The 23,874-nt window shown below is 39.7% G+C and overlaps 1 protein-coding gene across 3 annotated transcripts in view; it reads right to left on the bottom strand.

The window, feature by feature from the left end:
- Window positions 1-7,968, bottom strand: part of LOC123959405 (tetraspanin-18-like) — a 45,833-nt gene extending 37,865 nt beyond the window's left edge. Inside the window, exon 1 of one of the 3 annotated variants that reach the window (XM_046033429.1) lies at window positions 7,769-7,968. The gene's annotated coding sequence lies outside the window, so the exon portion shown is untranslated. The remainder of the gene's footprint in view (window positions 1-7,768) is intronic. The other 2 variants (XM_046033428.1, XM_046033430.1) reach the window with 2 other exon arrangements.
- Window positions 7,969-23,874: the final 15,906 nt, after the last annotated feature.

Raw genomic sequence — 23,874 nt, 5'->3', positions numbered from 1 at the left:
TCTGTATTAATTTCGCCGTCTTCTTCATGTTTACACTGGCACACGCATGCCCAGTGTAGCCACCTGAACGGCCGCTAGATGTGTCGTTCTAATATCGACAGAGATCAACTCTGATACGCAGCTGAAACGCTGCTGTGGACGGAGAAGATCGTTTTCGTTTTAAAAACGTAGCGGTGTGGATGTAGCCTCACATTACCCCACTCCTCTCTCTACTCCTCTCATGTCAACCCTCCCGTTTTCCCCGAGATTCTCCCGTATTTTTAACCTTTCTAAAGTCAAATAAAAATCTTCTGGCCGTATTTAAAGTGTTTGCTATTCTCTCCTCTGGTAAAGTCGGTGGCAGCATGTAAGATATGTAGACTGAGCTTCCTGCACAAGGATTAAAAATGAAAACAATCCACTGAAAGGCCTATAGCCTACTAATGGCAAACCATATGAAATTATAATGAATATAGTTGCCTATGTAATATTAACAATTACACAATTGCCTTTATCTCCTAAATATTTTGGCTACAGCCTTTTTTGTTGCAGTTTTTATGGTTGTAGTAAATTTATAAAGATGCTGTTTGTTCAGTTTTTGTAGTTTATTCCACAGTAAAGCTATATTTGTTAAGCTATAAGATGTTCACAGTAACCAGGCAAAGGCTGCTATGATTTAAGTCTCCAACACAGATTGAGCGGAATTTGTTGCCCATGTTTCCTGGCAATAAAATGAACTGTTGTCATTTCATGATACTTTATCATCTGTTAACCACAGTGGTGTAGGCAAGTATCAGAGAAGGCAGATAATCCAAATCAAGTGTAACCTGTCAATATATTATACTAAGATTATACTATTTAATGTTATATTTATTAATACACTAAAAATTGCTGTTCTGCTGAATTGTCTCCTACACATCCACTTCATCTGTGGCAGACTTCTTAGAAAAGAACCACTGAGTGTTTCTGTCACTCGTTTGTATGAAGGCGATTAAACTAGCCGCACCTAAATTTGGAGTGCACACCTATTCCAGCCTTTACGGTAAGTGAAGCGGCCCAGAGCGAGCTGACAGGCAGGTTAGAGACTTTATCCTGTCAGTTTGTCTCTTTACAAAGACAAATGCTGCAGTATGAGAGTCCTAACCTGAAGAGAGGCTGTGAAGTCTTCATGTTACGCCATTCGAGAACTATATACAACATTATTTATCAAACCGGGTCGGACTGGATGAATTTAGCGCGAGGAGGAAACGCATGCGACAACGTCCGGTTTTCAAAATAAGGCGTCTGTACAGGATGGAAATAAGATTATTTTCACAGAAAGTATAAAACGTATTACATGTGTCCATTAAAAGTAAATGGACAGATGTAATGTACACATGTACCTCGAATAAAAAGCACATTTTGACTAATTTATGCAATGGTAAAAAAAATAAAATAAAAAAAGAGGCAAAAATGTAAATGTACTCGTTATATTCTCATTATATTCGGTTTCAGCCAAGAATTTTCATTTCAGTCCATCCCTACTAGCGTGTCTGCTTAAGTCAAGAAGCTGGTAAATCACCGTTAATCCAAGGTTCTGCTGCACGACTCCTGACAAACTCTACATGCAGACATTAGAGACTGAATTACGCCGCAACCCACAAGTCAAACCATAAGCCGCCATTAACTATAAACTTATGGAGCCATATGGAGATGTGACTTCTTTGATCTGCTTTGCTACTTGTGGCAGCAAAATTAAACCATGCCATGATTAAATCCGTGTATGGTTCGTTCTTTCATGATTTCGTTTCAAAACCAAATCGGAAAATTAGAAAAGGACTTGTTTTTTTCTGTAAAAACGGAAAAACCAAAAACCAGACATCTGTTTTGTTTTTCTGTTTTAAACCCATAACAGGAGCTGCGTCAAGACTCCGGCCAGGGTGCGGCGACCTCTCCCTCGCCCTGTACGCTCCAGCCCCCCGCTCCCCCTCCGTTAGCCCTACTACGGGTTGTGTTGCCAGGGGAACCGGCGCTCTGGACGCTCAGTGGTCGTTCCCTCTGTCTGGATGAAGTCTGAGCTCCTGATTTTACATAATCCACGTGTTCCTGCAGCTGGAGGTTCTCCGCAGCTCCGCAACTTTCTAAATCTCAAAAATAAAAGGTCAGGTAGAGGTGGAAACAGTGTAGAGAAGCTGAAGGAAAATTACCCAACATTTTAATCCGTGTATGATTCGTTAATATACAGCTCGCCGAATTACCTACCAACAGTTCATGTTTGCTGTGTACCGGTGGATGTACTTCCAACTATCAACTAAAAACCGGAGGATCCTCAGGAAAGCGTTCCTGTTCCAGCTGCTAGTGAGTTACAAACTGAACGTTGAGCCAATATTATATAGCTGCAGCTTCCGGTACTGCAGTTATATAATATTGACCTGTTTTTCTAACTAAAAACCCACTTATTTTGATGTTCAAGCTCATCTTTATTACATTTAATCAGGCACCGCCATCGTCCCAAGTATATCTGCTGCAGGTTTATCAAGTGTCCATTAAATGTTTCCATTAAAATAGAAAAACAAAACAGATGTCTGTAAAACGGAAAAACCAAAAAACGACTTGGTTTTTTGGTTTTGAAACAAAATAATGAAACCATACATGGATTTGATTAGAGCAGCAATGATTAATCAATTAGTTGTCAGTTATTAAATTAATCAAACAATTTTGATAACTGATTAGGCTAGTCGGTTTGAGTACATTTTTTAAGAAAAGTAAACACTAATTTCCATTTTGTCACAATTTTCTGGACCTCTAAAGAAAAAGGAGAAGCTGATAAAGCTCAGAGTTCAGGGCCGGGGTCGCTGAGTGGAGGGCTGACCATCTGCTTTTTAATTCAGTTTCACTGCATTTAATCTCGTTATAACTAGACGCCTCTGAAAGAGCACCAGGGCATTAGCATGATGTGTCTGCATTGTGTTTGAGGAGAACAGGTCGCGTCTACGGCTGGTAATTTAATCAACATATTAAGGAAACGACTTCACTTCCTTTCTTCCAGATTGAGTCACTAAATTGCAGTCATTTAAAATTCCTCATGAGCAGATTTGATCATTTAAAAAAAGCATCATTAAACAAATTCTTATTTGTTTCTGTGCTTTTCTCTAGTTTTTGTATATTTTGAAATACTACATGATACTTTCACCTCTTCTGAGAAGGCAAAAATCACATGTTCACTTTATGGCTGCTACTAGCGATCGCAATTAACTGATTCGTTATTGGGTTTATAAAAAAGGTCAATAGTTAACAACCGAGTCATTAATTGTCATGATACCTAAATTTAAGAGATGACAGGTAAAACAAGCAGTTTAGAAAAATCAAATCCAAGACGAGTTACAGCTATCGATTATTTTTTAATCAATATTGTTTAATCTTTAGCTCCGAGGGAGACATCATTCTCTTCTTGTCCGATTAACAGTCCGAACCCCCCCCAAAAATATTAAATTCATGGTGATATAAAAGCTGCAAATCCTCACGTTTGAGAATCTGCAAACAATTAATTGATTATCAAAATAGGTGCGGAATTATTATTTGTGGATCAACTCTTCGTTCAGAATTTACTTTTAGACATATCCAGTCATTGTTTGGGTTCTATAGTGTTAAAAAAAATTAGTCATTTTGAAGTTTAAGATTCTTGTTTTGACTGAACAACAATCAAAAACCTAAAAGTAAAAAATGTATAATAAAATACAGAAAAGCAGCAAATATCCAGATTTGAGACTGGAACCAGAAAATTTTTGTTTCACTTCATAATTCACTTGTCGGTATTCAATTTTCTGTCAATCGACTACAGCTTAAACTAGTCAATTAATTTATTAATCTATTTTAATCACTAAAATGCACACGTTTTTATTGTTCCCGTTTCTTTAAATGTCAGAATTTCCTGCTTTTTCCTCTGTTTTATAGGATTGTAAACTTAATGTTTGGATTATGGACTGCTGGTCAACAAAACAACTTTTACACTAAAACTAAAAACAAATAATCCTTACAATCATTTTAGCACTAAAAGCAAGTAAAGTGCTTCGACTACATGTTGCTAAATAAAAGACAAACCACCAGACATCTACTGTAGGTCTCTATCAGTCAGAGCTCGACCTCAGTCCCACCAGCAGCGTCCTTCCCTCAGTTTACCCCCGAGACGCCGTGTTGGCAGGATGGGAAGTAAAGTAACTGCCAGCCCTCGAGGAATCGCCCCCCTATGGCTCGTCAGTCCTTTTGTCAGGCCGCAGCGACCACGCTGTGATCCATAAATAGACTTGTGCCTCAGTGCTGCACACGAGGAGAGGGACAGATGGACCTGTGGTTCCCCTCGCCACAATGCCTGATGACGTCCTCCAGAGACTCGACCTGAACTTTCAGGACGTGAGGTGGAGGAGAGACCAAAACCAACGTCAGAGAAGAGTCAAGAAAAATCAGGAGAAAAAATTAATAAACCGAGCAGGAATCAAAACAAAACGTGTCTTGTGACTGAGCGGTATGCGAGATGGCTTCAGCCCCACGTGACTGTTTTTTTAAAGATTATTTTGGGGCCTTTTGCCTTCATTTAACAGCCAGAAGAGACATGAAACATGGAGGGGAAAGAGAGAGAGACTCCCAGCCAGCAGGGTACCAGGGCGCCCATCCCCACAGAGGCACTAGCAGAATATTCACCTGTCAAAATCCTTTGTAACAAGAGGAAATATATGAAGAATGCAAGTTCTGAAACCAACAGTCGATTGGCACAAAATTAATCAGTAATAATTCTGATTGATTATCAATTAATTGTTTAAATAATTTAGCAATCATTAAAAGACTAATAGTGTGTCTCAATTAGTGCCCTTCCATACTGATAATTGCTTTTTGGGTGCATAATTGCGTTCACACTGAGAAGTTTGTCAAAATGCAGTGTACTATAAGCACCCTGACTGTGGACTCATAACGGTCAAAAGTTGAGTGTGGCACGTCAGACCCTTCTCATCCTTCCCAACAGTTGCCATCTTAGCTACGTAGCAGAAAGGGAGGGACCACCCACGGACTTTTAAACTTGTAAAAATGGCGGCCGAGGAAGCCGCAGCGGTACGTTCATTTATAATAAAACTGAATTTAAGTCAAGTGAGCAAACAAGCCGGCAGAAATTTTGGCGGGCAACAACTGCAGACAAATGATGGCGTTAATGATCCGCCCCGGGTTTTAGTTCGCCATTTAAAAAGCAGAAAAAGCAAAATTAAAAGAAGAGGTCAAAATCTTGCGATCATCATTTCCAGTTTGATTTGAGAACACACTACCCTGATGAAATAACGCACTAAGCAAGTACATAGTGTACGCAGAGCACTGCATGTAAGTGTAGTAATGGAAATATCTGAATTGAGAGACAATATAAGAATCTACAAGGCTGTACTCACAGCTAAATGCTAAGATGCCAACAATGCTAAAAATGCTGATGTTTAGGGGGCAATGTTTACCATTTTTACCATCTTAGTTCAGCATGCTAACACTTGACAGCCGAGGTTGTCATCAGTCATCCGTTTTGCAAGCATTCATTTATAAACCAAAGAAATTTTGACCCGATGGTGGCGCTACATGACAAACTAAAATTTGAGAATCAGCAACGTTCGTATTACATTTAATGGCAATCCATCCAATAGTTGTTGAGATATTTCAGTCTGGACCAAAGTGTTGGACCGACCGACTGACAGAAAGACAAACACCGTCAATCACTTTTCCTTTATTATTTTCTGACATTTTACAGACTAACGCTTTATTGATAAAGAAAACAAACAACAGATAAAGCAGAATATAACTGTCAGTTACAGCCCTGAAGCAAACAACAAAACAAACCCAAACATGCAAGGTGCATCTCCAATACGGTGGATTTTCATTTGGCTCTGTGAACATACAGGGTGGGAATCACCAGAGGCCCCACGATATGATACTATCACAATACTTACTTCACGATACGATAATATTGCAATTTTAAACATATGCATGTATTCGAATTTATAAATTTTTTCCAACCGAAATTGTGTCCCCAAAGGAAAACTCTTTTTCTAGCGAACTGAAAACTGTTTTTATTATTATAGTACCAAAAAAGTACATTGCTGATGTACTAATTTATATAACATAAGATCGATACATGGCGTCCGTGTATTGATACAGTATTGCCACGGAAAATATCGCCATACTATGCTGTATCGACCCCCCCCCCCCCAATATAAGGTGGTGAATAAAATCCTATTCTGGATGTTATTCATGCAGATGGCGCACATTAATGTGCCAAACAGATTTAAACACAACGCATTGAAAACTTCTCTCGATAATAGTCTGGCTGCTGAAGCTCTTTGGAGAAAAATAAAATCATGGAGGGGTCAGTTTATGTGTTGCACAGACTCACGAGGTGTGAAAGTAGCAGCAACCAGCCAAATGCTCATTTGGCTACTCTACCGGCTGCCATGCCAGTTATCAGGTCTCATTTGGAGATTTTATTTCGCTCTACAGAATAGCTGGCTGCTGAATTGTCAACACAGGAGGTAATTTTCTGCTTTGCACACATACAGAAGGAAAAAAACTGCTGGAAATCCCTTTTCCCCCCCTAACTTTATACACAGCTTAGCGTTGTACCTTACCTCACTGTTTAAAAATCTGACATCTCCGACTTCTTTTTAACGAGATCCTTGTTGTGCGATAAACCAAACTGAATCACATATATATTCCTATAATATTCCAACTGTCTGTGCTGGTACACCACATTCAGTTTATTGTGTAAAAGAAAATGGTCAAAGGCGATCTGGATCTGCAACTATCTTGATGACCGTCACTAAAGTCACTTTTTATGCAAAAAACTCAAAACATTTTCCAAAGTGAGGACTGACTGCTTTTCTTTGTCTCTGATTGGTTTTTAAATAGCAAAAACAAGCAAAGTGAGGATGTCCGCTTTGGTTTTAGGAAACCTTGATGGGAACAATTAAGTTTTCTGACGTATTACAGAAAAACTAATAAATCAGTTGCTAAAACAATCAGCAGATCAATTGTTAATGGGAATAATACTTAGATAGTTGTATCCCTACAAAAAAATATGTATGCAGTGTGACACAGTACCAGCAGTGTAAAAATAAGCTTGTCAATGCTGATATGTAACGCAGACATTGTTTCTTAATCACCTGGAACATGCAGTATATTTTTGCATTTCTTACCTTCCTTACAGATACATAACTCAGGCTCTTTATATATCTCAACAACATGAAGCCAAAACAAATAACAGGTTAGTTTTGTTTCTGCTGAAACAGATTTAACAGTTAAATTCAGTATAGTCCCAATGCTAAACTGGACTGTGGTTCCAGTGTTATTTATAATTATATATTACTTTATCTTCAGACACTTTCACACCCCAAAAATGTACAGCAAAAACTTTTCGTCTTCCTTTAGTAAAAAATGCTGCAGTTCTCAAAAACGAGTATATGTAATGTCTTCCATCCAAATTAGCCTTGTTCACCTTTATTGTTAATTTTAAGTGTTTTACTGATTTCTATTAACATTTCAAACCAACTGTCAAGTTCTAACGGTCACACATCAACACTGAACTGTGAGAAAATATTAACAGTTTGTTGTTACGCGGCTAAAATCATTATTTTTTTTAACTTTAACGTGGTTTTTGAAGAGCACATAATTAAGCTAACACACCCAACGTTAACTGTTATGCTAACACACACACACTGTTACAACCTGGAGGCTAAAATTTGGTGAGTCGGTTCTGCTGTAAATTAAATATAAACCGCTGTTAACTTACCGCAGAGAGGTGAGCTTCTTTCTCCAAAATGTCTCTGTCTGTTGAGGAAGTGAAGTCGCGCGTCTCCTGACAAACTAATAAATCCAGCAAACTCTTTAATCATCAACCTTCACGCTTCCAGCAGCTCGAACAGACGCGTCGGTCTCCTGCTCGGCGTGTCTGACTGACTGCGGGGAACGTTGACGCTCCCATTTAAACCGACGTCAAGTTACGCACGACATATAAGTACAGCTTCCGTTACGGACTTTCAGAATAAAACTACTTCCGGAACGCCGAATCCTTGGGAGTTTGAGTTTGCTTCAATCTGTCAATTTTCTAGATTTCGAGTTATTTTGCAGCTATTATTGCCATACTTACATAAAATTTACAAAACAATCTTGAATAAAAAATATAAACGTTAATATTTGTCGATTTTACGCAGATTGTGTAAATTTTCCGTGTAAAGGTTTAACTGGTCTTTTTGAAACTCTACATATTGAATCACATATCGTTTGAAAGTTTCTAACAATGTTAGCTAGTCTACATATCATATAATATATCATATATCTAAAAGAGATGTGTTCAGTCATTTTTATGCTAAGTGTGTTTCCATAGCGTAAACTAATCTTTAACGGACATTTTCTCAAAATTACATGTTTCCTGTACTTCTTTGTTTACAGCAAGTAATTTTTTCCTTTGCCCTTCAAGGCAGTTCAATCATCATAATTTGCACACTGTTTCTTGGCTCTAAGACAATTACAAAGGCTTTTTTAAATATATTTTATCATTCTCATTTTATGTGGTATTTTTTCTGTAAATATGTGAAAAATAGTTTGAATAAATCTATGAAAAAACAACAAAATTTTGATAAACAATCCTGTAAATATCTGGGCCATTTAGGGTTTTATCACAAAAAAACCCCAACAATTCATCACTCTTATCAATGTACTGGAAAATGAATTTGTGCGACATGCAAATCAGTGCATATTCAATGAGGACATACCTTATTTGCATATAACAAAATATTGTAATTTAAAAAAAAGCTTGTACTTTTCAGCTTGCAAAATTTCAGTGTGATTATGAGATAAAGTTGGGCAAAAAGCCTATTTGACTGTGCTGTCTCGCCTTAAGTAAAAGTGAGTATAATCAGGAAAATGTACTTATTAAAGTATTAAAGTAAAAATACTTACAGAAAAATGTCAACTGTGACTGTTCTAGTAGTATATATTACATCATGAGATATAGCAACTATTAATGATTTTCATTATGAATTAATCTGCAGATTATTTTCTCCATCAAAAATTGCACAAATTCTGAAAATAGTGAGAAATGCCTTCGCAAATACACAGAGCCCAAAGTGACGCCTTCAAACTGTTATGTTTTGTCCAACCAACAGTCCGAACCTCAAAATTATTAACACTACATTCAAATAATTAAAACAATTAAATGGAAAAGGAGCAAATTGGCACATCTTGGTTTTTGGTGAGCATATTTGGACAAGAGGGTGGCGCTAGCTGTCTTGTTTAGCATCAACAATAATTAACACTGATAATATTAATTAGGGGGGTCTTGTAGTCCTCCCCCTAAAAAATGTGGGCTTTAAACACTTAATTTCCTGCATTCTGGTGAATCTTTTTGCACCAATTTATTGAGGAAATAACTGAGGTGACAATTCAAAATAAAAAAATATAGCCCCGCGACCCTGTACGCAGGATAAGCGGTTGACGATGGATGGATGGATGGATGGATGGATAATGCAGTAAGGCTGTCAGATATGTTTCTCCTGTAGATCAACCTTTCTAATACAATTTAATACCAGCTGAGTCTACATACATGCAGGTGTGCCTGAAGTAGCCTAAAGTCTTTCATAATGTGCATATGGCACCTTTTCACCTCAATGATAAATTAGCTTAATAAATTTGAATTGAGTAAAAAAACGTTTATTAATGAAATGTTGGGGGGTCTGCGGTTGTGATCAGACAGAAATATGTATATCTGTATATAACCGTTACAGAGTACCAGTACAGCCACAGGCGTACGTTACATGAGTCATGTGACATTAAACACATGGTTAACGTTGCGAAGTGGTCGCAGTTTGGTTAGGTTTAGGCAGTAAAACCTCTTGGTTGGGTTGGTTTGGGTTAAAGTAAGAACGTTATAAAAGTCACGGAAATGACATGATGTAATTCAATAGCGCTGTTCAACTTAAGACTCTAAATAATTCAACATTTACTTTGTTAAATGTAAATATGAGTCGGAGCTTGAATTTGTTTTTGCCCACGAAAATGTGCAGTTCCATCACACAGCACGATGCCGATGCAGATGTCGCATGTTTTGAGGGAGCGTGCACTTAGCATGCTGACTGCAGGAATGTCCACCAGAGCTGTTGCCGTGAACTGAATGGTCATTTCTCTACCATGAGCCATCTCCAAAGGCGTTTTAGAGAATTTGGCAGTACATCCAACCGGCCTAACAACCGCAGACCACGTGTAACCTCACCAGCCCAGGACCTCCACATCCAGCATCTTCACCTCCAAGATCGTCTGAGATCAGCCACCCGGACAGCTGCTGCAACGATCGGTTTGCATAACCAAAGAATTTCCAATACAGTAAAACTACACATTTTGGAGTGGCCTTTTATTGTGGCCAGCCTAAGGCCTTTTATTGTGACCAGCCTAAGGCCTTTTATTGTGGCCAGCCTAAGGCGCACCTGTGCAATCCCCATGCTGTCTGATCTGCATCTTGATATGCCACACCTGTGAGGTGGATAGATTATCTCGGCAAAGGAGAAGACCTCACTAACACAGATTTGTGAACAATATTTGAGAGAAAGGCCTTTTGTGTACATAGAGAAAGTCTTAGATCTTTGAGTTCAGCTCATGATGAATGGGAGCAAAAACAAAATGGTTGTGTTTATAACTTTGTTCAGTATTTAAACAAAGAGGTTTCCAGTTGAGAAGAATAGCGTTTTCCTGGTGAACAGATAAAGTGTTTATCAGTTCTTATTGTTTATGATGCTGCTGGTACTACGTGAGGTATTTTGTTTATTTGTGCAAAGAGCAGTCAGTTTGAGTCGACATATTGCACCATTTTGGGTGCCAAGTTGAAATGAAGTGGAAACCAAGCTGGCACTGTGCTGGCCGGGTGTTGGAGAGCACTGAACAAGAAACACTTCTGTGGGTCTGCAGGGATTTTAAGTAAACTGTTTTTTTAAAGTGAAATAGTTCATAAACCAAACGCTGTTAAAGTATCACATCAGAAATATTAAAACTACAAAGTGACCTCTAAAGAATTCACGTTTGCCCTTCTCATCTCCTGAACTATGAATTTGCAAACCAGTCAGTGAACTCTGTTAATCTGCAGCCATCACTCACACGCTGCATGAAACGGCTAAAGAATATAAAATGGGGGCAGAGATAAAAAAGCGTGACACATCGAGCTGTGAGCTTCCCACTGATGCTCGGTTCACTCTAATTGATCTAGCTGAGGGGCCAGTGCAGCCGTGATGCCTCCGGGCAAGGTGATCTACTCCTCCTGCTTGATCACTGGATGCTTTCATGAAGCAGCTCCACATCACTTAGTTTACTTTAGAATATAATAGAATCTTTATTGTCATTGTACTTGTGCAATGAAATTGGATGTAATCCGATCAGCACAACAACAAATGCAAATAGGTAAATAATAGGGCTGGGCACGTTAACGCGTTACTGTTGCGTTAACGCGTTAATTAATTAACGCCGACATTTGTTTTATCTCACGTTAACGCAGTTTTATTCTTTATTCTCTAAGTTTTCAGTTTTATTATTATTATTATTGTTAAGGTCCGCTGCTCACTGGCTCTGAATGCACATGCAGTCAAACCCTGGGTCACAGGAGGGGCGGGATGTTGATCAGCCTGCAAATCAGCCACCCAAACAAGCGCATTTCACGAATAACTATGCAATTAATCGGCCAGCACTGCTATTTTTCTTTAATGCCTGTGTTGCTTGTCACGTGATCCCCATCGTGTCATGTTCTATTATTCTGTTGTTCAATGTAGGCTATTTTGTTGTGGCTGCAGATTTTCGTATAAGATGAATACGATTCAATAAAAACAACAGTTGTGTTGTCCAGCATTTTTTTTATTAAACACAATATAACCTTTGGGCTGCGTTGTTAACCTGTGAACAGTGATATGAAATTGACACGTTAGCCAGCGAGGTCACACGCAACTCACATTTGAAAGAAAGGTCTCCCATCGTGCAGCAAAGGGTGTTACACACCTTCAAGAAGCCGACATCGGTGCTCACGCGGCATTGGAGGGCTTGGAGTGGGAGTAGATAGGGAGAGGGAGGAGCACGCAGTTTTGGAAAGGCCCACAGTGAAACAGGACAGAGGGAAATCACATTTTGCTTTATTTGTTTAAATGTTTTTATTATGTATATGTAAAGCACTATGACGGCCTGCATTGCATGAACAATGTTATGAAAATACAGTTTATAAAGTTTATCTTATTATTTCTTCACATTGTGCAGTAAACATAACTGGTGCTTTCTGAAAAAAATATTTTTCATATTTTAACATCCCAGCTTGGTGTTTTTGTGTGAATGGGTTCAGGATCCCACACAGCTCGGTGTGAACAGGGCACCTCTCTTCCCTCCACTGACAGCAGAACACCATCTGGCTGAACATGTCGAGGACACCAGGGAGCTCGAGTCTGTTCTGCACAATCAGGAACAGTGAGCCTTCTCCGTGGGTGGTCCGCGTTTTTAGTTGTGACGAGCGTTCACCTTCTCTCTTCACCTTGTCTATAAAACAGTTTTGTTGCTGGAGAAAAAGGGCGACCTGCAGCGGTTTAGAGGCTGAGACTCGGAGGGTTAATTTTAAATAATGCAGTAGACTTCCCGCTCTAACAGTGGGTGAGAAAGCCAGTCACAGCGGGGAAACCATAACATATCACTAGGAGTTATCTCAGCTTATAACCACTGTGCTTTCTCTGGGAGCACAAAGGCTGCAGTGGCTTCTTTACAAACTTCACATTTGGTGTGAAACAGTTTGCAAAATTCCTTCCCAGGGAAAAACAACAAGATATTTGAATGTTAGTTAAATATTTTTCAACCATGATTGTCAAATCAGTTGCAAACATGATGATGAAGAAGCTGTCTGTTTACAAAAAAAAACACATTTAATTTCCATGATCACATTTGGTTCACATAAACACACAAATACAATGTTTTTGGGGATTTTTGCGTGCATGGCTCTAAATACAATGCCCCAGATCCTCGGGGATATAGAAAGTCCCTCTCTTCCGGTGGACCACCACAGGACCTTATTTTGGAAAAATATACTGTAGTCAATGGCGAGACACAAAAACTATTTTTATCCATGAACTGTGCTCTGAATCACATGATAGTTGTCAGTTTGAAAGATAATTTAAGTCAAGAAAGTCGCAGTTTGTTGCATTTAGTTTTGTGTGAAAACACTCAACAAACTACTCTTATCTTGCACAATATACGTCACCCACATGTTAGCACTGTAATGCTAAGCTAATGTTGTGTACCAACAGTGTGGATTTGTGCATTTTATATTAAATAAATTTGGACTACTCCCAGTTCCTCTTCTCTCCCTGGGAGAAAGAAAGGGGGGGTTGAAATTTTCCCTCCCTAAGTGCTGTCTCTGGGCAGTCTGATTGTAAAACTGGCACTTTTTGATGCCGCAGCCAGATAACGCGGTGCTTGACTATTAAACTGACAAAAGGAACATGGACCAGCGATTAGCGTTTTCCTGAACAGCCTATCAGAACTCTTCTTAAAGAAAGGGCAGGAAACCCTAAACTGCCCCCCCACATATGTAACCGTGGCAACTGTCCTTCCTCGTTGTTTAATCACCTCACATCAAAGAGATACTCCTTGTCACGTCCTGGTGTGAGAAAATCCAGGACACCAGGGACAGCCTGAACTTCTTTATGTAAACAAAGACTGCTGTCTCCAAAGACTCGCTGTAGCTCCCCCAAGGGGACAAAATAAGTATTACACGCCATCGTCCGAAAGGCCGTTAATGTATAAATGTCACGTGTTCCCGCCAGCAGTAACAAAGGACGACTAACACCTCTGACCCGAGACAGGGTTGGGAAGGCCCCACTGCGAGTTTCTCCATTAAAGCCGACAAGAGACGGACCCCCGGAGCAATTCCCTGGCAGAGAAAGTGACTGGCCGACAGCTTGAAGCTCTCCTAACCGAGAACGCACGGACTCTGCCAGTGTGAGACCGTTTTACCAGCAACCCGGCGGGGAGAAACACAAGCAGTAAGACCAAAACCCTGCATTCTGTGTCCAGTGATGTCCAATAGTTGGTTAGTCCAGCATATGTAATCCTTGAAACTCCTAGACACATTTAACAGAGTTATCATCTAATTGCATTCATTAGCTGCCGTATGAGTCAAATTCTCCCACAATAGACCTCCATTCTCATCGTTTAGCCATTCTTTATTTCTCTGATGTATTTAGCCGCATTTTTATATCACCTTAGTTAGTTAATAAATTCACTGTAATCAAGGAATTGTGTGTATTGCCTATTTCTAAGTCCCTGCCAAGACAATTTACCCCTTCCATTTGAGACTGACTGACTGATTTAAGATTATTGAGCGATTATTAACTAACTGATCACTAGTAATATTTGTATAATCATTAAAAGCTACCCAGAGGTCCGGAGACTCTAGGTTAATTACAACAAAGAGATTTATGGATTATGGATTATGGATCGGAATATTAAAATTCATAATTGGGTATTAATTCTCATACATTTATTAAAAATCATACGTAGCTTTAGACCTGCTACACTAGGATGCACTGCTTGGTTGCTACTAGCTAGGTAACTTGGCTATGTTGCATGCACCTCACCTGATGTGTTTAATCCAACGACTCCCGGTCCTTTCATCACATCATCACATCATGGAAGCTCTTTGACATATGATTTTTGCTCTTCCTAATTACGTATTTTCACAGACATGTACTTCAACTGTTTTACAACAAACTGTGACTTTCTTGACTTGCAGGATTATCTTTTAAACCTATAAACATCATGTGTGTAATTCAGAGCACAATTCAAACGGGATGTAAACATTAGTTGTCTCTCACAGTTGACTGCTGTGCATATTTGTCTAAAATATAATACGGCAGAGAACATTTTTAACATTAGCGGTATTTTAGTCAGTTTAATAAATATGTACATTTCTGTAAGTTGACTGACAACAACTAATTTACTTTGATGGATGTAGCCAGCTAACTCGCTACCATTCGCAATCCTGCCTACAAGCTCTGACATGGTTGACTTTTTTCATGTCTAGCATGTATCTGTGACTTCATCAAAGATTGTTTGGGGCATTTTATGAAACAGTCCCTCCAGGATTTTACGATGCTGCGATCACCACTGTTAACACAAATACAACAAATCCCTGTGAAATCAGCAGTGTTGACCAATCACTGCAACTTTTCTGCAAATTTGACCCATTATCGCCATTTCCCACATAACTTTGTCACATGTCTTTACAAACGATAAAAAAATCTCACATTTGTCAACAATAATAACAGCAAAGAGCCGTGAAAAACAGGATCCAGATCTTCTTTACGAAAGCGGGGGTCAACTGTTTTGCAAAACCTGCATAAAAGTAAAACGTCTACTCACAAACAGTTAGCCACCACAAAAAAATACTTGGAGAATGTCCGAAACGCATGAAGGACGTCAGATGAGACAAATCACTCTGACACAGGCTGTTGCATCTCGGTCAATTGCAAGCGCTGAAAGAATCAATGTAAGCTGGTTTCAATATGCAGTTAGAGGTAACATTAATGTAGTTTATCACAGAGAGACGGGCGTAGCCTACTGTCTTGTTTACATGTTAACAACATATTTTAGGAAAAAAAAAGTCTAGTGTTTAAACATTTTGAGAAAGTTTTTTCAAAGGATCAATTATTATTATTCAACTATAATTCTAATGTCTAACCTGTTGGAAACCTCCAGCTATTTGCCCCTATTTCCAGGAAAAATGCCTAAACCCAAAATAAGTCAGGAATATCTCCTCAACTATTAGGACAAGATGCATAATTCTTTGCATCCTTTGAAAGGTCAGAAGCTAAGGAATATAAATCCATTAAATTAACATATTTATTTTACTATTACAGACATTATATATTAAGGCAATAAACCATCAAAACCATCATAAGATAGATTATAATGCAACTGAATATATTTTAATACACCTGGATTGCAATTGTAACTGTAAATTTGATGAAAAGACACAAAAATACAACAGTTATCATACAATATTTTCAAAATATACCAGGTAAATGTCCATACTTACTGTTTAAATGTTGACTTTTATTGGGCATTATCTTTAAAACACTATTTATGTCCATACAACCAAGTTGCAAATAACATAACATTGAAATATTGATAAAAACAGTGAATATTCATCAACATTCCTGTTACCAAAAGCACTCCCATGCTTTACAGGCCTGTAGTTTGAGAACGGAACATCAATCGATCCAGATTGAGCAGACCTTTCATTTGATTTTCATTTTATTTGATATCCTGGATGTCTATGTACCTCCTAGGGGTTGGCCGCCAAATGGCGAAAAAGACAGAGTGTCCCAAAGCGGCGCTTCTCCTGCTCTGCAGAAACAGGCGAGAAACGGCAGGCACAACAAATCAGCTGATTTTTGGACTTAAAACTGCAAAAACAGCAAAAGTATGTCAGCGGTGTTGACGATAACGTGCAGCCCCCCTGGGCGTCAGCGTTCATAAAAAAAAAACCCCATCTAACTTTGCAGTTTTGCTTATTCCCACATTTTCATTGCTAAAAAATGCCCGAGAACATTCCAACTTTCATCAAGCTTTTAGACAAGCTGCCGCAAAATCAGACATTTTAGGTCCTCGAAATCCTGGAGGGACTGATTAAAGCTACCAGTAGTGAGATGACAGAAAATGAGGGGAGAGAGATGAGGAAGCCAGATTCAGACCAGGGACTTTGCAGCTCGTGGTCATCGCCTCCACCCTTAGACCATGAGGGTGTAACGAGAACCAGATATTTTCACATTTTACCTTTTGTGATGATTCAACCTGGAGAGTTGCATGACCATGTCAGACTTAAATTGCTCCAACTGTCTTTTTATTTATATCATAATATCATTTGTTGCCTACTACTGTTTTGGATGGTGAAGATGACACTTTGTCATTTTAACAAATATAACAACAACAATTGTTTTGTTGCTTTCATCAGGTGCAATCAAACGCTCACCTGAGATGTGAATGTTGAATGTTTGATAAAGGCAAAGAGTCATGGGAGCTGTAGTTGTTGAATGCTTACAAAATAATAATAATAATCTTATATTTCATGTGACTTGACATTAATTATCTTTTCAGCTTTCCAGAAACAGCGTAGAGAGAGATGCTTTAAATGTGTGCATCCCACTGTGCCTCCATGTCAAGGTCATAAAAACATGTGGTTAATGCAAAGAGGCATATGGAGTTGACACACACAACGCTGCTGTTTTTGTTTACAGAACAGAAATTGTCAGACTGCACAGATGAGATAAAACCTTTCAGCCTCTCAGAAGTCAAATATAAAAAACACTCTGCATACAAATGACTGATTTCACCACGCAAACCATCACCTGCCATCCCGCATGACAGCTTGTCTATCTCAAATCACCCGCCTACCACCTGTGAAATTGAGATTCTCGCTGAAGAAAGACATCTCAGAGATATAGAAGAAACCGCTCCCTGTCTTGTTGGATGGAGAAACTCGGAGCAGCGAGATGTGAGTTAAGTCTGTGCGTGCTCTGTCGCTGTCCATTACCTCAGCGTGCTCCCCTGTCGCATGTGATGGGCGCAGCAATCCCTGCTGCAGGTGCCTGATGTATAAAACCTGACAGGCCTCCGGAGGAGCCGCAAGCATGAAGGACTTTGGGAAGAGAAAGGTCGGCCACTGGCGCTCGGCACAAGCAGGGGGTAGATTTGTGTCTCTGTGAGCTACTGTTGTGATTGAAAGAGTGCTGGAAACATCACATTCAGCTTGTTGGAGACATTTTAAATCTTGAGGGAGTTGTGCTGCAGAAGGGAAATCAAAAAGCAAATGTTAATGGAGTTGGAGAATACGGCCAAGGTTTAAGAATCAGAATCAGCTTTATTTGCCAGGTGTGTGTACACATACGACGAATTTGAGTCTGGATTGTACAATACTCATGATGTGCTTACTTACACAATAATACAGTAACACAATAATACTGTAATAAAATCAGACACAGGCTACAGTATGGAGAACACATATATACACGCTATAAACAAAAAGAATATAGATAGATTGAGACAATAGTGCAATGAGCAGAGTGCAAAGGATGCAGGAGTAAATTATTATTACATTATTGTTATCATTATTATTATGTACATGTCGGAGGTGGATGAGATGTACAGGTGCAAATACACATGCATGCATACATGCACACATGTACACAGTGTGGTGGAGCTTAGTGCAAAGGATGCTGGAATAAATAAGTATTATGTGCAGGTGAACTTGAGGTAGGTGGATTTGTAGAATATACAATATGATAATATGAACAGTAAGAACAGTTCTGAAATAGAGAATGGTGAATAAATAAATAATAAGTGGAAACCAGTAAACAGGTGGCTGATTAGAGGCAGAGTTACTGGGTTATTGCACAGGAGTTGTTCCTGACACTGTGAGTCAGAAATCAGCTGTTCATCAGAGTGACGGCTTGTGGGAAGAAACTGTTGCTGAGTCTGTTGGTTTTGGCGTACGGTGCTCTGTAGCGCCTACCAGAGGGGAGAAGCTGGAACTGGTTGTGTCCGGGTCCTGAAAGTCATGAATGGAGGGCAGGTTGGCACCGATGATCTTTTCTGCAGTCCTGACTGTCCGTTGTAGTCTGCTCCTGTCCTTTTTGGTGGCAGATCCAAACCAGACAGTGATGGAGGTGCAGAGGACAGACTGGATGATGGCTGTGTAGGAGTAGATCAGCAGCTCCTTAGGCAGGTTGAGCTTCCTGAGCTGGAGCAGGAAGTACATCCTCTGCTGGGCCTTCTGGATGATGGTGTCAGTGTTGGGCTCCCACTTCAGGTCCTGGGATATAGTGGATCCCAGAAACCTGGTCCCGGATGAGGCCGATGACCGTTGTGTCGTCAGCGAACTTCAGGAGTTTGACAGATGGGTCTCCTGAGGTGCAGTCATTGGTGTAGAGAGAGAAGAGCAGGGGGGAGAGCACACACCCCTGGGGGGCGCCAGTACTGATAGTCCTGCTGACTCCTGTCAGTCAGGAAGTGATCCACTGACAGGTGGAGGCTGGCACAGTGAGCTGGGTGAGTTTGGTGCTGAGGATGTCCGGGATGATGGTGTTGAACGCCGAGCTGAAGTCCATGAACAGGATCCTTATTTACCTCATGTTAGTGTATTGAACTGTGAATATCGCAACAGAATGAAATATTTAACGACGTTGGCTTTCAGTTGAACTCCACTGAAAACAAATGTTTTTGGCAATCAGCCCGTGTAGACTTGTAGAAATGTGGCTCTGAAAAGCCTGAAGCTTGCTCCTTTGTGGTCAGGTACAGTAAAAACGTGACACTCAATCTAGTTCTTAAAAAATGAATGAATTCACTGTCAGTGTTGATGTTTCGCTGCTGGGTGATGGAGGGAAGTGAAGCTTGAATGCTCAGTATGGTTCAAGTTAACAAGTTAGGGGGAAAACTGTGGTGGAAGAAAAGTACTAATACCACACTTAAAATATACTCTGATTTCCTGGTCCTGTTTCAGTTGTGTATTGAATATCTTTCCCCTGTGACTGTTGTACTTTTATATATATTATATAGTCACGTTATTATGCCTCATGCATTCATGTAAAAGCAGTATTTTAGTGCTGTACATGTTGAGGTGGAGCTCATTTTGGATCAGATCAATAATTGCTTGGTTTCTACCCAGAGCCCAAAGTGACATCTTCACAAAGCTTGTTGTGTCCAAGCAACAGTATAAACCTCAACATTATTAACAAACATTAAAATTATTGCAATCATTCAAAGGCAAAGCAGCAAATCTTCTAAGTTTTTACGGGAAGAATTATTAAACGATCAAAATTTAGGCCGTATAAGTTTAGGTTTCGGTTAATTTTCTGAAAAAATCAACAAGTTGATTAATGGACTTATCGCTTCAGCCGTACTCGTATAAACTGTTGGTGCGTTAACTTTAAAAAAAACATCATATTTCGTTTACTCTTCATATGTTTTGCGTGTAACGATCGTACTTTGTAAAGTAACATAAGCTGTCAGATACAGTACATGAGGTAAAAAGTACAATATTACTAAGATGTGGTGGAGTAGAAGAGGAAAGTGGCATGAAAGTAAAGTACAAGTGTGTTTGTTATTCTGTATGTGCTGAGACCTACGCATCCTCCTCCTCCTCCTCCTCCTCCTCCTCCTCCTCCTCCTCCACTACAAAATAAAAACACACACATTCAACCACCTTAACAACAAAATGAGCTTAGTGCAACATTTCACTCCATTAAACAGTAACTTTCACTGTTGTGAATATTGATACTGCATGAAGAGGAGGAGGAGGAGGAGGAGGAGGAGGAAGACTCCTGATTCTCAGCACATACAGAATAACAAACATACTGCCTGCTGTTTGGACAGACTTCTGGGAGGCCCCGTGGACATGTACATCTATGCCAGTAACTCCAGGTGAGGTCCTCCACGCTACATTGCCCTCCCGTACATGCAGGAGCAGTGAGTGTCGAGCTTAAAGCCCAGCGGACACAAAAAGTGACTCATGCAGCATTTCAAGGACCAATCTATCAAAATCCAACCTGCGTGTACTGTAGCAGCAGGAGCCCCAGATCTGAAAGTATTTCTCCACAACCTGCACCTTCTTTTCCTAAACTTAGCCATCACTTGTGTTGGTCATGACACACAGCCATGAGGCATCATTCTTTATTTGGAGGTAAAGAAAACGTTTATTATTGCACAAACTATCCTACACTTAAAAAGGTCACATAATGCTTTTTGGCTACTTCTCTTTCCTTTTATTGTTATGTATCTTTTTTTATGCATGTAACAGTTTTGCAAAGTGAAAAATCCCAAATTTCACATCTCTCACAGAAAACTCTGCTCCTCAACTGCTTGAAAACAGCTCGATCCAAATAAAATTATGAACCTGAAAATGAGCATAACATGACCTCTTTAAAGCATCTGTTTGCAGAGCTACTTCCTGATTTCACTTTGATTTACTGATATTTGCTGTAGATGTATGACCATTAACATTTTGTGTGTTTGCACTTTTGTTTTCACTTCCAGATTAGTGGTTTAGATAACTGGGTTAAACGGGAATGCTAACCAGATCATTTTGTAATGTACTCATGCACTCTGTGGTGAGGGTGTAGCAGGTGTTGTTACTACAAAGAAGAAGATTTCAATGTTCTAATAAATCATATGAATTAAAGGATCAAAACTATGAGAGTAAAATAAATGCAGTTGCAGATTATTCGTGTTGAATAAAATGTGTTTCTTCATTCTTCTTCAAAGACTTTGAAATCTTTAACATTTGACTATGGTTCTTAGCAGATGACAGAAAATTAAATTTTTTTTAATAATATTGTGGAAGATCAGAAGGGTCCAAGGCTCAGACAGCAGAGTGGAGATCTGAATCAGAACCACAGACCTGTACTGTCATTTCATGGTGACCGGCTCAGTTCCTCACATACAGAACCGGCAGTACTTCAGTCCGTGGGTCCGGTTTGAGTCCAGCACGGACCACTTCTAAAAGAGGAGGGGTTAAATACAGAGAAATAATTTTATACTGTTTACGTGACTTCCGGTCTGACACGTGAATCCAATGCAGAAGTCCCTTGAACCTGCATTCTCACGAACGGCCACGGGGGGCGACTCTTCTGGTTGCAAAAATAAGTCCATTAGAAATAATGGTAACATGAGGCAACTTCTCACTTAATTATTCCCTCAGTAAACACTTTCCTGATGAGTTTACGGTCTCAGTCGCTAGTTTCAAGTCTTCTTCAACACAGCATGATGTTCATTTATTAAATTATGGTCCCATTTAGAGGAACAGAGACCAGGAAGCAGAGAATGCTTCAGGGCGGGATTATCTATGTTTGACAATATAATTTATAGTGCACAGACCAAATGCTAATTTGCTGCCATTTGCAGATGAAACACATTAGAGAGTGCTAGTTAATCATTGTCTTCCATTTTTTCATTTTCCATACTGACAGGTTGCCGCTCTGGCTTGAGAACCTGCAGCCTCTTTTATTTGCATTTCTGCTGTCATCTGAATTATCCAGCTATCCATCCATTGTCTATACCTGCTAATGCTTATCCATGCAGGGTCGCGGAGCCAATCCCAGCTGACACTGGACGAGAGGCGGGGTAATACCCTGGACCGGTTGCTAGTCCATCGCAGGGCACATCCAAACGAACAACTACTCATACACATATTCGCACCTAAGTGCAATTTAGAATCCAAGTTAACCTGCATGTCTTTGGATGGTGGGAGGAAGCCGGAGCACCTGGAGAGAACCAACGCAGACAACTGACCCACGTCTTGTTGTTTTCTTCTGTGTCGCAGTGTCGACCTGACTAGCCAATCGTGGCCCTCCCTGAAACTGAGCGGCGTGTTGTTGTACGCCGCTGGTAGTGTGACTCTGTATGGATGGCAATGAAATATCGACAATACTGGACGGATTGTCATGAAGCTTTGTACAGACATTCATATTCCCCAGAGGACGAATCTTACTGACTTTACATCCGGCACTACGATGAAGTTCACGTTTGTTGGTTTAGTGAAATTTCTTGTTCAGGAGTGAAAGGATTACTTACTTAAGTAGAAGTATAGCGTTATAGAAATCCTCTGTTAGAAGAAAAAGGTCTGCATTCAAGTAAACAGGTGTTAGCATCAAAATCTTTACTTAAAGCTGGACTTGAATGTTGTTCCATTCAAGCCAAACATGTTCACACAATGCTGATTAAATCACCAGCAGGTAAATCTCTCAGAGTTCCAGTGTACCTGAGTTTTCCAGTCTGGTGTCTGGGGAGATTTTCACTAGCGAAGTGATGTCCTCACCACAAACACGGCCGTATGGGTTGATTGTGCAGCAGCTTATTACAACCCATATTTAAGTTTTTAGTTAGGCCGTGACTTCTAGTGGCAGAAGAAGTCAGGGGGCGTAGTATAAAGAGCGACAACGACCATGTAAGGAGGTGGTGGTGTGGATGGATGGATGAGTCAAGTAAACTCGAGACTTTCACTCAGGAGACCGAGGTTTGAGTCCCGTGTGAAAGAAAGTCCAAGTTGGCATGTTTTAACGTTTTATAGATGACTTACGAAATGCACTTATTAAAACCCAAACCACGATCTTTTCCTAAACCACCGTTCCACAACAGTTACCACGTTTAACATCATGTGACTTAAGAGGTCACGTGACTTGTGTAACTTACTTCAGGTCCGGTCCTTGCCAGCCCTCTTACGTGTCGTTTTGGGACACTTAATAATAAATCCTGTCATTTAGGTATGAGAATGTGTTGCTTTTATGCAAACACATTCCCGTACCTAAATGACAGGATTTATTTGTTGATTATATTTTGTATTGATAACCTGAATCTGCAAAGTAAATAGAGCTGCCTAATAAATGCAGTGCAGAAATATTCACAGCGTTTGTCGATTATAGTGGTGTAGAAGCATAAGGCAGCATAAAATGGTACCTCAAAATTGCACATTAGTACATAACTTGAGTAAATGTATTTAGTTTCCACTACTGTGTCTGAAGAAAATTGACAAACAGCAGATATGAGTCAATTCAAAAGGACACGACTGCTGTTTGAGCAGAAATTCTTCAGAAAAACCTTTTGTTAACCTCGTCATCCTCCTCCACCCTCCTCACTAACTGTTATGAATGAAACGACAACCCCACACAGACTCACATCACTAATGACTTCCTCTCTGTGCAATCACCTCATTGTGAAGTGAAATTACATTATGCTTAACATGGCAGATGATGATCTCACTGGTCTGGATTGTGGAGTGAGTGTGTGTGTGTGTGTGTGTGTGTGTGTGTGTGTGATTTCATCTCTACAGACAAA

This window comes from Micropterus dolomieu, linkage group LG20 (genome assembly GCF_021292245.1).
Source record: "Micropterus dolomieu isolate WLL.071019.BEF.003 ecotype Adirondacks linkage group LG20, ASM2129224v1, whole genome shotgun sequence".
Taxonomy (NCBI): domain Eukaryota; kingdom Metazoa; phylum Chordata; class Actinopteri; order Centrarchiformes; family Centrarchidae; genus Micropterus; species Micropterus dolomieu.
This window is presented reverse-complemented; position numbering and strand designations above follow the sequence as displayed.